Genomic DNA, 16227 nt, shown 5'->3' with positions numbered 1-16227 from the left:
AAAAAAAAAAAAAAAAAAAAAATAGCAAGATGATGTAGAGTCCAGCCAGCCAATGAAGGCTCTGGTATGCTAAGCTAAGAAATCTGGGGTTATATCCTCAAACAATGGAGAGAAAAGTAAAAGTCTTCAGGCAGAAAAGTGATAAAAACGTAAAGATTCAAGTAACAGGAAGAGCCTAGTATCATTATAATCATAAAGGCATTATTCAGTGGTTTTTGGAGGGGTTTTTTGTTTTGTTTTTCCTTTTTTTTGACACAGAGTCTGCTCTGTTGCCCAGGCTGGAGTGCAGGGCATGATCTCGGCTAACTGCAACCTTCCCCTCTCGGGTTCAAGCGATTCTCCAGCCTCTGCCTCCAGAGTAGCTGGGATTACAGGCATACCCCACCACGCCACCCGGCTAATTTTTGTATTTTTTGTTTGTTTACTCTGAACTGTCTGTTAATTCCTTCAGCAATTTTTGTATTTTTAGTAGAGATGGGGTTTTTGTTTTTTGGTTTGTTTTTGGAGATGGAGGTTTGCTCTTGTTCCCCAAGCTGGAGTGCGATGGCGCGATCTTGGCTCACCACAACCTCCGCCTCATGAGTTCAAGCAATTCTCCTGCCTCAGCCTCCCAAGCAGCTGGGATTACAGGCATGCACCACCATGCCTGGCTAATTTTTTGTATTTTTAGTAGAGACGGGGTTTCACAGTGTTGGTCAGGCTGTTCTTAAACTCCTGACCTCGTGATCCACCCGCCTTGGCCTCCCAAAGAGCTGGGATTGCAGGCATGGGCCAGGGCACCCAGCTACTCAATGTTATACTGTTTACATGTTGCTCAGTCAGTTTGGTCCTGATACCAATATAAAAGAAATTTAAGTATATTATAATCTATTCCCCTCCATGATGTCAGTAGTCTCAGGGCTCAGTTATTGGCCCTCTGCTATACTACCTAACCGACCTAACCAGTTACATGTTTCTGTTTGTAGTTTGTTTTGTTTTTTTTGAGATAGGGTCTCTATCTGACACCCAGACTGGGGTGCAATGGCATTATCATGACTCACTGTAGCCTGGACCACCCAGGCTGAAGTAATCTTCCCACATCAGCTTCCCAAGTAGCTGGGACCATGGGCATACCACCACACCCAGCTAATTTTTTTTCTTTGTAGAGACAAGGTCTCACTATGTTGCCTAGACTGGCAGTTCTTTGTGTTTAAATGTCATCAATGTTGTTATCAATGACATCGAAAAAGTATATCCACAACCCTAACCTTGACTCTAGGCTTTAGAATCGAATAGCCAACTGCCTACTCAATGGCTATTCCTGGATATCTAGTACAGTAGTCATGTCAAGCTGCAAACATGTAACTAAACACTTCATTCAAACTAGCTCCTTCCTGTTTCCCATCTCTGTAAATGGCACCAGTCACTCTAGCTAAAAGCCTTGGAATCATCTTTGATTCCTTTCTTTCACTCACCTTCCACAACTCATCAGCAAATCTTGTTGGTTCTACCCTGAAAACATGCCCTGAATTCAACTGGCCTCCCAAAGTGCTGGGATTACAGGCATGAGCCACCATGCTCGGCCCTGAAATCATCTTTTTTATTAGCTCACTGTCTACCAAAATATAACTTCCATGAGGACATGGACTTCGTTCTGTTCACTGCTCAATCCTTAGCACCTGGCAGAATACCTGGCACAAAGTTGGACTCATTAATTGTTGTTGAACTGGAATTTTTTTTTTTTTGAGATGAAGTTTCGCTCTTGTGGCACCAGATGGAGTGCAACGGCGCAATCTTAGCTCACTGCAACCTTCACCTCCCAGATTCAAGTGATTCTCCTGCCTCAGCCACCCAAGTAGCTGGAATTATAAGCACCTCCCACCACAACCTGCTAGTTGTATTTTTAGTAGAGATGGAGTTTTGCCATGTTGGGCAGGTTGGTCTTGAACTCCAGACCTCAGGTGATCTGCCTGCCTGGGCCTCCCAAAGTGCTAGGATTACAGGCATGAGCCACCACACCAGGCCGGAAGATTTTACCAAATTGATCTAAACTATCCTATTTGTATTTTCATCCCATTATGAATAATTGAATAATTCCTTTTCTGCCTTTGAATTTAGATCTAATTCTTGATTATCAGAATGTTCCTCTTAGAGCAGAGTCCTAAAACAGCTTAAAGACTGTTAAAATAAGCTATACAGTACTAATGCCTTTAATTCCTTTCTACAATTAGCACTTCAGGCAACTTCACCATTATTTTTCCTTGACTGTAACATCCATCCTCTTTCTGTATTATTAGGCTTGTCAATGTATTACTTATTATAAATGCTACTGATAGACATGTGCAGAGTATCAACAAACATTTACTTTTATATTGCAAGTAAAAAAAAATTTTAATATTAGCTATAGAAAAGCAAATATTTAAAAACCAAACTGACAGCGAAGTGATCAAGGTCACATCAATATTGACAATCATGTTGATACTAAGTACTCTAATGCCAGTCTAATGATGAAAAAAGCATCAAATCCCAATTGAGTAACATGCTACAAAAAACCTGACCAGTATTCCTCAAAAGTGTCAAGGTCATCAAAAACAAGGAAAGCATGAGAAACTATCATAGCCAAGAGGATTCTAAGAAGACATGACTAAAAAAAGTACTGTGTTATCTTGGATGGAATACTAGAACAAAAAAGAGACGTTAGATAAAAAGGAAATCTGAATAAACTATGGACTTTTGTTAATAATAATGTATCACGGGCCAGGCGTGGTGGCTCACGCCTGTAATCCAAGCACTTTGGAGGCCAAGGCAGGCGGATCATCTGAGGTCGGGAGTTCAAGACCAGCCTGACCAATATGGTGAAACCTTGTCTTTAAAAAAGATAATAATAATAATAATGTATCATGGGGCCAGGCACAGTGGCTCATGCCTGTAATCTCAGCACTTTGGGAGAACGAGGTGGGCGGTTCACGAGGTCAGGAGTTCGAGATCAGCCTGGCCAACATGGTGAAACCCCATCTCTACTAAAAACACAAAAATCAGTCAGAAATGGTGGCATGTGCCTGTAATCCCAGCTACTCACAAGGCTGAGGCAAGAGAATCGCTTGGATCTGGAAGGTGGAGGTTGGAGTGAGCCAACATCATCCCAATGCACTCCAGCCTGGGTGAAAGAGTGAAACTCCATCTCAAAATAATAATAATAATGTATCATTATTGGTTCCTTAATAGTCCAGGTATGGTGGCTCATGCCTCTAATCCCAGTACTTTGGGAGGTCAAGGTGAGCAGATCCCTTGAGCTCAGGAAACCAATCTAAGAAACATGATGAAACCCCGTCTCTACAAAAAATACAAAAAAATTAGCCCAGCGTGGTGGCACACTCCTGTATTCCCAGCTACTTGGATGGCTGAGGCTCAAGAATCACCTGTAATTCCAGCTACTCAAGAGGCAGAGGTAGGAAGATCACTTGAACCCAGGAGGCAGAGACTGCAATAAGCAGAAATAGTGCCATTGCTCTCCAGCTGGTTGACAGAATGAGACTACATCTCAAAAACTAAACTAAAATAAATTTTGTTTTTTTTGAAATGGAAGCTCACTCTGTTGCCCAGGCTGGAGTGCAATGGCATGGTCTCGGTCCACTGTAACCTCCACCTCCCAGGTTAAAGCGATTCTTCCACCTCAGCCTCCCGAATAGCTGGGACTACAGGCGTGTACCACCACACCCATCTGATTTTTTGTATTTTCAGTAGAGACAGGGTTTCACTATGTTGGCCAGGCTGGTCTCGAACTCCTGACCTGGTAATCTGCCCACTCTGGCCTCCCAAAATGCTGGGACTACAGTTGTGAGCCACTGAGCCCAGCTATTTATTTCTTATTTCTGTGTGTGTGTGTGTGTGTGACAGAATCTCACTCCAGGCTGGAGTGCAGTGGCACAAACATGGCTCACTGTAGCCTTGACCTTTTGGGTTCAAGTGAATCTTCCACCTCAGCCTCCTGGGTAGCTGGGACTACAGGCAGGTGCCACCACACTCAGCAGATTTTTATATTTTTGGTAGAGACAGGGATTTGCCCTGTTGACCAGGCTGGTCTCAAACTCCTGATCTCAAGTGATCCAACCGCCTTGGCCTCCCAAAGTGCTGGATTACAGGTGTGTGCCACCACAGCAGGCCTAACGGCACCATATTTATCCAATCCCATATTATGATTTTTATTTTTTAATGAGATAGGCTTTTGCTTTTTTTTTCTCTTAATTTATGTTTCTTTAAAGATGGGGTTTCACCATGATGGCCAAGCTGGTTTTGAACTCCTGACCTCAGGTGATCCACCCACCTCGGCCTCCCAAAGTGCTAGGATTACAGGCGTGAGCCACCACGCCCGGCCAGTTTTGCTCTTGTTGCCCAGGCTGGAGTGCAATGACACAATCTTGGCTCACTGCAACCTCTGCCTTCCTGGTTTAAGTGATTCTTCTGTCTTAGCCTCCTGAGAAGCTAGGATTACATATATGTGCCACCACACCTGACTACTTTTGTAGTTTTAGTAGAGAAGGGGTTTCTCCTTGTTCAGGTGATCTGCCCACCTCAGCCTCCCAAAGTGCTGGGATTACAGGCATGAGCCACAGTGCCTGGCTTTTTTTTTTTTTTGAGACAGAGTTTTGCTCTGTCGCCAAGCTGTAGTGCAGTGGCACAATCTCCGCTCACTGCAGCCCCCACCTCCCAGGTTCAAATGATTCTCCTGACTCAGCCTCCCAAGTAGCTGGGATTACAGGCACACGCCACTACGCCTGGCTAATTTTTCTATTTTTAGTAGAGACAGGGTTTCACCATGTTGGCCAGGATGGTCTCGATCTCTTGACCTCATCATCTACCCGCCTTAGCCTCCCAAAGTGCTGAGATTACAGGCATGAGCCACTGCACCTGGTCTATTTTTTTTTTAATTTTAGAGCCAGGGTCTGTCACCTCAGTTGGAGTAGAGTGGCACTATCATATCTCACTGCAGCCTCAAATTCCTGGGCTCATGGAATCCTCCCTCCTCAGCCTCCTGAGTAGCTGGGACTGAAGGCATAGGACCATCACTCCCTGTTAATTTATTTTTACTGTTTTTAGAGATGGAGCCCCACTATGTTACCTGGGCTATTCTCAAACACCTGGCCTCAAGGAATCCTCCTGAATCAGCCTTGTTCATTTTTTTTCCCCCCATAATTTGCAAGGCTTTGCTCATTACTGGATCTCCTAAACCTAAAAAAGCTGGGTGGCACATAGTAAATACTCACTAAATATAAACAAATATTAATAAATTTTTTTAACTTTATGGTGTTTCTGCCAACCAGACAGCTGTTTTATGTAATAACCACATCAAACTTTGTCTACATGGATTTGCCTTGACAGTCATGCTTAGTAGAACAGCCCAACCTACTTTTTTTTTTGAGCCTGGGTCTCGCTCTGTGGCCCAGTCTGGAGTGCAGTGACACGTCACAGCTCACTGCAGCCTCAACTTCTTGGGATCAGGTGATCCTCCCATCTCAGCCTCCTGAGTAGCTGCAACAACAGGGATATGCCACCACACCAAGCTAATTTTTAAAGTTTTTTGTAGAGATGGGGTCTCACTATGTTACCCAGACTGGTCTTGAATTCCTGGGTTTGAGCAATCCTCCCAACTGGGACTCCCAAAGTCCTGGGAATATACAGATGAGCCATGTACCTGGCCTTATCCTATTTCAAGACTGGAAAACTGTTTACCCAGTTTTTTAAAGCAGTAATTTTCTGATTTCACATTTTATATTTTAATATTTAATTGGGCGGGGCACGGTGGCTCACACCTATAATCCCAGCACTTTGGGAGGCTGAGATGGATGGATCACCTGAGGTCAGGAGTTCGAGACCAGCCTGGCCAACATGGGGAAACCCCGTCTCTACTAAAAATACTAAAATTAGCTGAGTATGGTGGCCCGTGCCTGTATTCCCAACTACGTGGAGGCTGAGGAAGGAGAATTGCTTGAATGAGGAAGGAGAATTGCTTGAACCCAGGAAGTACAGTTGCAGTGAGCCAAGATCACACCACTGTATTCCAGCCTGGGCCACAGAGCAAGACTCTCAAAAAATATATGTGTAATCCAGCTGGGCTCAGTGGGCTCATGCCTGTAATCCTAACACTTTGGGAGGCCAAGGCAGGAGGATCACGTGTGATCAGGAGTTCCAGATCAGCCTAGCCAACATGGTAAAACTCCATCTCTACTAAAAATACTAAAACTAGCCAGGCATAGTGGCGGTTACCTATAATCCCAGCTCCTCGGGAGTCTGAGGCAGGAGAATTGCTTGAACCCAGGAAGCAGAGGTTGCAGTGAGGACCACTGCACTGCAGCCTGGAGGAGAAGTGAGAAACTCCATCTCAAAAAAAAAAGTAATTCACCTGGATTTTATTTAAATTTTAGGGTACAAATCCCATTTTATTTTTTCTGCAAACAGTTGATTGTTCCAACGTAATTTTGGAACCCCTTCCCTACTGATATGAAACACCACCTTTATGGCTGGGCTACAGTGGCTCACAACTGTAATCCTGGCACTCTGGGAGGCTGAGGTGGGAGGATCTCTTGAGGTCAGGAGTTCAAGACCAGCCTGGCCAACATAGTGTAACCTCGTCTCTACTAAAAATACAAAAATTAGCCAGGCATGGTGGCCCACTCCTGTAATACCATCTACTTTTGAGGCTGAGGCAGGAGAATTGCTTAAAACCAGGAGATGGAGGTTGCAGTGAGCCGAGATCGTGCCACTGCACTAAAGCCTGGGCAACAGAGTGAGACTCTGTCTCAGAAAGTAGAAAAAAAAAAAGAAGAAATATCACCTGTATAACATTAACTAGCCTTATGTATTTCTAGACTATTCGGTTTTAGTACTCTGTCTATTCCAGGGTTGCTATTGTATTTTGATTATCATAGATTTGTATATTCTCTAGCACAAGTCCTTTCCTCATACTTCTCTTCCAAAAATTTTCTTACTTTCTAGGTTTACTTATTCAAATAAATTTTAGAATCATTTTGTCAACTATTCAAAAGGAAATCTGGTTGGAATTACGTAAAACCGCCAGCCCTATCTCTCTGTTGCTATTTTCCTCAGTGGTAAAATGGAGTACTTACCTTGTAGGTTTGTTATGAGAACTAAATGAATTAAACACAGTATAAAATACTTAGAACACCATGCCAGAAAGATGATATTATAATTATTCAAAAGTGACAGTTATAACGACCGCTCAATATTTTCCAGATGTGTTCCCACAAAATTCGAAGGCTCATTTTAAGAAAAATCAAAGACATCATAAAACATAAGCAGTGATATGGAAAACATACAATTTAAGCTTGTTTTTCTTCACCAATGCCTTGACCCTTCTTTGGTGAAATGAAGAGCTGGAGCTGAAAGCAGAGACGAAGAAAAATACCAAAGGTTGGTGGGTACCAGGTCTCTAAAATTTTACAAAGATGGGCCCACCAAGTGGAAAAGAAACTTCTAGGTCCTTCTAGTCAGCATTATGGGGCATCAGTACTTCCCTTTTAAATACTATTTCCTCATCTCCACAGTGATGACAATAGTAGTTACCTTTTAATTTACTCCCAGAAAATACACAGGGATCAGATGTCTAAAAGACAGTATTTTTGAAATAAGCTCGTGAGCAGCTATAAAGGATAAATGGGATTCATAAAGATGGACAGACATGCCCAGAATAGTACAACAAATTACCTCCACCAGGTTTCCCACATCACTGTAATGACTAAGTTACTGCGGGGCGTGGCTGTGGATTTTTTTTGGGGGGGGGGCGGGGATTTGTCTCATTACAAATGTTAAGAATTTAATTTTTTTTAACTGCATGAAATTGAGGTTAGGTAGTCAGAGGCCGTATGAGGGATCTTAAAAGGTGATCTCCTCTACGGAGCTAAACTATAAATGAGAAAATGGAGGCCGAGAGTGGCAACATGACTTGCTAATTACAAAACCAGCCAAAGGCCTGGACCCCAGGCCTCCGAATTCCCAGATCTCTGCTCATCCCAATACACTACACAGCTTCTCACCGACGCTTGCCACGCTTCGAGATGGGAGGAGTAAAAGCAGGCCATCCGACCGCAGCAAAGACGCTGGAAAACCACAGGCCGGCGCAGTCGAAGGCACGTGACCAGCCACGCCCCCCAACCCTCCCCCTTCCCCGCGCCAGCAGCACGCGCTGCCAACCTCGTCATGTGACCTTCACGCGGCCCCAGCGCTCCCCCTGCCCGGCGACTCTTTCCAGCAGCCATTTTGCCGAGAACTTGTCGTCTGTGCTCACCGCGGAACGGGACGCCACGAAAAGCCGCGGCCAGATTTTACAGGCGAAACACGCGCTTCGAAAGAGCGCTCAGACCGTCAGGGCCCAGTCGAACCTCATTGAACACGTCGCACCCCGGGGCGCCGGGGAAAGCTGTGGGTGCGCCTCGGCCTCAGATTGGCTGTGGCGTCCACGTGACGCCTGAGCTCCCCCCAACCTTCTCCTTCCCCCCAACTCACAAAAACACCCAGACTCTTAACACTTCGCGCCAAGAACACGCCACTAGGCGCGTGGAGACGGGCTGAGCGCGTGGCAAGCAAGGCGCCTGCGCGTACCTGCCAGGGCCGACCGCAACCAGCCCACGCGCCGCTCCGCTCGCGGGTCCCGGAATCCTCGCGCTGCTGGACCACCCGGCTAGTCATTGGCTTCCAGCTCGGGTCACGTGCTGGTCGCAGGCCCGCCCCTACCCGCTAATCACCTGGCACCGAGCTCGAAGCGGCAAGGAGTCGTTCGCACGCGGAAAGGGAGGGTGGTTAGAGGGCCTCCTTTTCTGCCGTTATGGGATTAAACCCATAAAGAGGAAACGAGAAACCAGAGGCTCAAAGCTAAGGAAGCTCGCACCTACCGGCTTAACTTCGCGTACCTCTCCGAGAGCCGGGAACCATCGCCCTTGGGCGCTCCCCGATGCACGCCGGGATACGGCTGGCGCCCCTCGGTGTGCTGCAGAGCATGCCGGGAAAGCCACCTCTCCCGATCTCTTGGTGCTCACCTCCCGGGCGTTCCTTTCGTGTCCCCTTGAAAGCCCGGAATGAGACGGTTTGGGTAATTATGGTAGTGTGGCGAGGTATACCAGTCACTTTCAGCCCCTCCTCCCCCCACTTGTTTGATCTGTGTGGTCTTGGGGAAACCGCTTAACCTTTCTCCAAGGAAGAAGCGTTTAGTATGCGCCTGCTGAGTGACTTTGTGAAGATTTAAAGAAAAAAAAAAAAAAAAACAGCAAGGGTATTTGCCTGCAAATGAACTGCCAGCCCTTCCTGGCCTGTGAAAAAGAATGCTAATTTAAATACAACTTAACTAGGAGCCCTATTTGGGAGTGGAAATGGTACTTAGAATTTCCCTTGGGATAGAAGATAAGCCCTTTCTTGCTAAACTTATTGCCACTGTTGGGGAAAGGGGGAGTGGGAAAAACAGGAGGCATTTTAAAGGGGGCAGGGACATGTCTGAATCACAGTTACTGGTTCCACCTCATACAAACTATGGTATGTTGGAAACGAAAAAAAAAACACTATCTCCTAACTCAGAAAAAGTGGTTGTACATCAGAACCAATTAATTTTGTAACATATTCACAAACTGCCCTTCAGGCCAAAACCTAATGTTTTGCTCCCATAAAACCCCCACTTAACACCTTTTCTGCTTTGAACTCCATTCTGTAGCTTTGCCAATTTCGGAAGGATTCATCAGTTCTCAAAAGAGATGATCAAGCTTGAAGAATGAATTTGACTAGCGAGGGTCAAGCTCAAGAGCTCTTATTTATAGATTAAAAATTAAATGTATTAATTTGTAATGTGGTCATGAAGCCCAAATATAGTTTGGGGCACCGCTTTTCTAGTTTCAAGGTACTTCATAAGCCTAATTATCAGAAAATTATTCCCTGACTATAAAATCAAAATAAAGGGTATTAGATGATCATATGTAATTTTAAAAAAATTAATTCCCAGCACAGTAAAGAAAAAGGAAAAAAAAATTATGACCATATGATGTTACCCTTGAAGTTTATAAAACATTCCAATATTCTTCATAATATATAATATAACAACTCAGAGAAAAGTGCTCTACTAATATTACCATCTTCTAAGTCAGTCTTGAGTGGGAATCTGGAAAAATGTATTTTAACATATTCTCCAGGCAATTGTTATGTACAACTAGGTTCCGGACCTATTGGCTGTAGTGGAAAGAGCCCAAGGTTTGAAGTCAGACAGATCCATGTGAACACAGCTCTTTTACTTCCAGCACTCCTACTGTGGTGAACAAGTTTTTGAAGTTTCTTTTTTTTGGAAGATGGCATCTCACTCTGTTGCCTAGGCTGGAGTGCAATGGCGTGATCTCAGCTCACTACAACCTTTGCCCCCTGGGTTCAAGTGATTCTCATGCTTCAGCCTCTTGAGTAGCTGGGATTACAGGCGCCCACCACCATGCCTGGCAATTTTTGTATTTTTAGTAGAGATGGGGTTTCACCATGTTGGCCAGGCTAGTCTCAAACTCCCGACCTCAGGTGATCTGCCCGCCTTGGCTTCTCAAAGTGCTGGGATTATAGGTGTGAGCCACCACACCCAGCTGTTTTTGTACTTTTTGATTTTCAGTTCTTTGACTGCAAATTGAGAGCAATTTGGATTGCCTTTTATTTTTTGTGTGTTGTTCGTTTGTTTGTTTTGACATGGGGTTTCGCTTTTGTTGCACAGGCTGGAGTGCAATGGCACAGTCTCTGCTCACTGAAATCTCCACCTCTCAGGTTCAAGTGATGCTCCTGCCTCAGCCTCCCAAGAAGCTAGGATTATAGGCATGAGCCACCATGCCTGGCCTGGATTGTCTTTGGATTGTCGTAATGATTCTCAGTTCAAAATATTTAGAATACCTGTCAAAATCCCAGATAAATAGGATGAACTCTATGAATATGAGTACTAGTTAGTGGGAAGGTTGCATTTGAACTAGCACCCTACGCTCTCTGCAATACAGCATATTCTTGAATCTTGTTTTCTCCACTATTCTGTTTCTCCCCTAGACAGTGCTAGAGGAACACTAACAGATTCTACCATAGATCTTGTTTGGACTCCTTGGCGACTACTGCCCATCTGTTGGTACATATATTTACATTGTCTCCCACCTTCACTTTTTTTTTTCTTAACATTTTAAAATGCTGAGCTGTAAACATTATTGCAGTAAAATAATGCTGACAGAGGCTATAGAGGGGTCACCTGTGCCTGAACTTCAAAAAGACTAAAATTTTTTATTTAAATATCTCAGAGTAAAGACACCTCAAAACTCACTCTTTTATATAATAATATTTCAGATGCTTTCTTCCTGGCCTCCTTCCAGTGGTTCCGTAGAAGCTCTACTAGCTTCCTCATTTACCCTTTAAAAAGGGAGGGATTCGCTTAGGCAGAACTTGTCATAGACATCTGAAACAGCATTTCCAAAGCCAAACTAATTGTCTGTCCCTTCACCACCACACACAAGCACTACAGCATTCCTGTAAATGGGCAATACCACCACCATTCCAATAAGTTTGCCAGGCTACAAAGCCTGTATTATCCTCAACTGCCCCTTCAATTTTCCACATTTGGTTGATCTCAGAGTTCTATTGCTCCCAACACTTGAATGTCTTTTTCGTTTGTTTGTTTTTTGAGACGGAGTTTCGCTCTTGTTGCCCAGGCTGGAGTGCAATGGCACAATCTTGGCTCACTGCAACCTCCAACTCCCAGGTTCAAGGAATTCTACTGCCTCAGCCTGCCGGGTAGCTGGGATTACAGGCATGCCCCACCACATCCGGCTAATTTTTTAATATTTTTGGTAGAGGTAGGGTTTTACCATGTTGGCCAGGCTGGTTGCAAACTCCTGACATCAAGTAATTCACTATCCTTGGCATTCCAAAGTGCTGGGATTACAGGTATGAACCATTGCATCCAGCCTAAATGTCTTTTAAATTTAATACCTACTTTCCATTTCCTCCACCATTATACTAGTTCAACCCTTATCTCTTTGAGACTGTACAAACATAAAAGTATTGCACTATAATGACAGTTGCATGTTAACGTTTATTTCAGAATACCAAAATGTATATGCAGTGGGGTACTATTCAGCCATAAAAAAGGAACCCCTGCCATTGGCGACAATATGGATAAACCTGGGAGACATTAAGCTATGTGAAATAAGTCAGTCACCATTAGACTGCATGCGATGGCTCACATCTGTAATCCCAGCACTTTGGGAGACCAAGGCAGGTGGATCACCTGAGATCAGGAGTTTGAAACCAACCTGACCGACATTGTGAAACATTTTAGTATCCCTACTAAAATACAAAAGTCAACAGGGCATGGTGGTGGGTTCCTATAATCCACTACTCTGGAGGCTGAAGCAAGAAAATCACTTGAACCCAGGGAATGGAGGGTGTAGTAAGCCAAGATCTCACCACTTCACTCCAACCTGAATGAAAGAGTGAAACTCCATCTCAACAGAAAAAAAAAGTCACCATTTATATGTGGAATATCAAGAAGGTAGATTCATAGAAGCAGAGTGTAGAATGCTTGCTGCCAGGGGCTGGGGATGGGGAGTTTTGGGGTGGAGAGGAGATGTTGGTCAAAGGCCACAAAATTTCACTTATAAAATGAATAATTGGCTAGGCTTGGTGGCTCACGGCTGTAATCTCAGCATTTTGGAAAGCCAAGGTAGGCAAATCATGAGGTCAAGAGATCGAGACCATCCTGGCCAACATGGTGAAACCCTGTCTTTACTAAAAATACAAAAATAGCTGGGTGTGGTGGCACGCTACTTAGGAGGCTGAGGCAAGAGAATTCCTTATACCTGGCAGGCAGAGGTTGCTGATGAGGATGTAGAGGAACAGGAACTCTCATTCATTACTAGTACAAAATGATACAGCCACTATGGAAGACATTTCAGCAGTTTCTTATAAAGCTATATATAGTATAGTTCTACTGTACTACCCAGCAATAACATTTCCAAGTATTAGGCCAGATACAGTAGCTCATACCTATAAGCCCAATGCTTAGGAAGGCCAAGACCAGGTGCCCGGGGGTTGGAGGTTAACAGTGAGCTATGATGGCAACACTGTACTCCTACCTAGGTGAGAGAGAGAGAGACAGAAACTCTGTCTCTAAAAACAAAGAAAAAGCACTGGGCAAACTGGCTCACGCCTGTAATCCTAGCACTTTGGGAGGCCGAGGCAGGTGGATCACGAGGTCATGAGATTGAGACCATCCTGGCTAACACAGTGAAGCCCCATCTCTATTAAAAATACAAAAAATTGGCCGGGCACAGTGGCTCAAGCCTGTAATCCCAGCACTTTGAGAGGCCGAGTCAGGTGGATCACACGGTCAAGAGATCGAGACCATCCTGGTCAACATGGTGAAACCCCGTCTCTACTAAAACTACAAAAAATTAGCTGGGCATGGTGGCGCGTGTCTGTAGTCCCAGCTACTCAGGAGGCTGAGGCAGGAGAATTGCCTGAACCCAGGAGGCGGAGGTTGCGGTGAGCCGAGATCGTGCCATTGCACTCCAGCCTGGGTAACAAGAGCAAAACTCCGTCTCAAAAAAAAGAAAAAAAAAAAAAATACAAAAAATTAGCCCGATGAGGTGGCACGCGCCTGTAGTCCCAGCTACTTGGGAGGCTGAGGCAGAAGAATTGCTCGAACCCGGGTGGCAGAGGATGCCGTGAGCCGAGATCCTGCCAATGCACCACAGCTTGGGTGACAGAGCAAGACTATGTCTCCAAAGAAAAAAAAGAAAAGAAAAAACACACAAAAACAAAAGCATTCCTAGGTATTTACCCAACTGAGCTGAAAACTTATGTCTACACAAATGTTTATATAAGTTTTATTCATAATTAGCTGGGTGTGGTAGTAATCCCAGCACTTTAGGAGGCCAAGGTGGGTGGATGGTTTGAGGCCAGGAGGTCAAGCCAACCTCGGCAAAATGGCAAGACCCCATCTCTGAACAAAGAAACGAATCAAAAAATTAGCCAGGCGTGGTGGTGCATGCCTAAGGTCCCAGCTACTTGGAAGGCTGAGGTGAGAGGATCGCTTGAACAAGTAAGTTGAAGCTGCAGTTAGCCATCAGTGCACCACTGCCCTCGAGCTTGGGTGACAGAGTGAGACCCTGTCTCAAAAAAATAAAAATAATTGTTATCTTTAAAAATAAAAATAAACTGTATAAAACACTGATAAAGTCCAGTGTATCAACCTTTTATTTTATGGTTAGTACTTATTGTGCCTTACCTAATAAACCTTTGCCCATCCCAAAGTTGTAAAAATTTTCTTCTTCAAATTAAAAAAAAAAAAAGTTCTTCTATGTTTTTTGCAGAATTTTTAGTGTTTTCCATTTTGCATTTAGGTCTCATAGCCACCTCAAATTAATATCTGTGTATGGTGTGAGGTAGGGGTTGAGATTCATTTATTTCATAAGGATGCCAAGTTGATCCAACACTATTTGTTGAACATTATTTTCCCTCTTTGAATTACCTTGGCACCTGTATTAGTTGTGTATTACTGTACAACAAATTACCTCCAAAACTTAGCAGCTTAAAACAACAAATATTTATTACCGCATTGTTTTTGTGGTTAAGGAATCTGGGCACAGCACACCTGGGACTACAGGAGACTGCCACTACGCCCAGCTAATTTTTCTATTTTTAGTACAGACGGGTTTCACCTTGTTTGTCAGGCTGGTCTCAAACTCTTGTCCTTAGGTGATCCACCTGCCTTGGCCTCCCAAAGTGCTAGGATTACAGGCTTGAGCCACTGCCTGTAAAAAGGCCTACTGGCCTTTTTTCTTATTATATGTTTTGCTGTATACACTCAGAAAAACTTCTCTGGTAACAAACTATAGAAATGATTCCTAAAACTATAGTCTTGGCCAATATATTGTTTTTAAAGAATTGAGTTGGCTTTATTGCAATTCTAGAATCAGGCAACAATCCATTCCATAAAACACAAAGTGTTCAATGGCCAATATGTTTTAAATGAGTAAACAAACTGACATTTTACCAAAGAAAATTTACAAATGGCCAAAAAACGTATGAAAACATGCATAACACCACTAGTTATTAGGGAAATACAAATTAAAACCACAAAGAGACACCACTTCACATCCTCTACAATATCTAAAATTAGAAAGACTGGCAAGGTCTGGCATGGAGGCTCATGCCTGTCATTCCAGCACTTTGGGAGGCTGAGGCTGACAGATCACCTGAAGTCAGGAGTTTGAGACCAGCCTGGCCAACATGGTGAAACCCTGTCTCTACTAAAAATACAAAAGTAGCCAGGCGAGGTGGCTCATGCCCATAATCCCAACATTTTGGGAGACCAAGGCAGGTGGATCACAAGGTCAGGAGATTAAGACCATCTTGGCTAACATGGTGATACCCCATCTCTACTAAAAATACAAAAAATTAGCTGGGTGTGGTGGCATGTGCTGGTAGTCCCTACTACTCAGGAGGCTGAGGCAGGAGAATCACTTGAACCCGGGAGGTGAAGGTTGCAGTGAGCCAAGATCACACCACTGCACTCCAGCCTGGGTGACAGAGTGAGACTCTGTCTCATTAAACAAACAAAAAAAAAAGGCCAGGTGTGGTGGCTTACGCCTGTAATCCCAGCACTTTGGGAAGCCAAGGCGGGTGGATTACCTGAGGTCAGGAGTTCAAGACCAGTATGACCAACATGGTGAAACCCCGTCTCAAAAAAAAAAAGAGTACAGTCCTTTGAAAAGCAGCTTGATGGCCAGGCGCGGTGGCTCACGCCTATAATCCTAGCACTTTGGGAGGCCGAGGCGGGTGGATCACTAGGTCAAGAGATCAAGACCATCCTGGTCAACATGGTGAAACTCTGTCTCTACTAAAAATACAAAAAATTAACTGGGCATGGTGGTGTGCGCCTGTAGTCCCAGCTACTCTGGAGGCTGAGGCAGGAGAACTGCTTGAACCCAGGAGGCGGAGGTTGTGGTGAGCTGAGATCGCACCATTGCACTCCAGCCTGGGTAATAAGACAACTCCAGCCGGGCACGGTGGCTCAAGCCTGTAATCCCAGCACTTTGGGAGGCCGAGGCGGGTGGATCACGAGGTCAACAGATCGAGACCATCCTGGTCAACATGGTGAAACCCCGTCTCTACTAAAAATACAAAAAATAAGCTGGGCATGGTGGTGTGTGCCTGTAATCCCAGCTACTCAGGAGGCTGAGG

At 44.5% G+C, this 16227-nt stretch overlaps 1 protein-coding gene across 3 annotated transcripts in view; it reads right to left on the bottom strand.

The window, feature by feature from the left end:
* The window catches only part of MGA (MAX dimerization protein MGA), a 168554-nt gene extending 159559 nt beyond the window's left edge, over nucleotides 1–8995 (bottom strand). Inside the window, exon 1 of one of the 3 annotated variants that reach the window (XM_037739445.1) lies at nucleotides 8886–8995. The gene's annotated coding sequence lies outside the window, so the exon portion shown is untranslated. Of the gene's footprint in view, nucleotides 1–8595; nucleotides 8673–8885 lie in introns of those variants that run through there. The other 2 variants (XM_037739454.1, XM_037739447.1) reach the window with 2 other exon arrangements.
* Nucleotides 8996–16227: the final 7232 nt, after the last annotated feature.

Source organism: Cebus imitator, unplaced genomic scaffold (assembly GCF_001604975.1).
Source record: "Cebus imitator isolate Cc_AM_T3 unplaced genomic scaffold, Cebus_imitator-1.0 Scaffold70, whole genome shotgun sequence".
Lineage (NCBI taxonomy): Eukaryota > Metazoa > Chordata > Mammalia > Primates > Cebidae > Cebus > Cebus imitator.
This window is presented reverse-complemented; position numbering and strand designations above follow the sequence as displayed.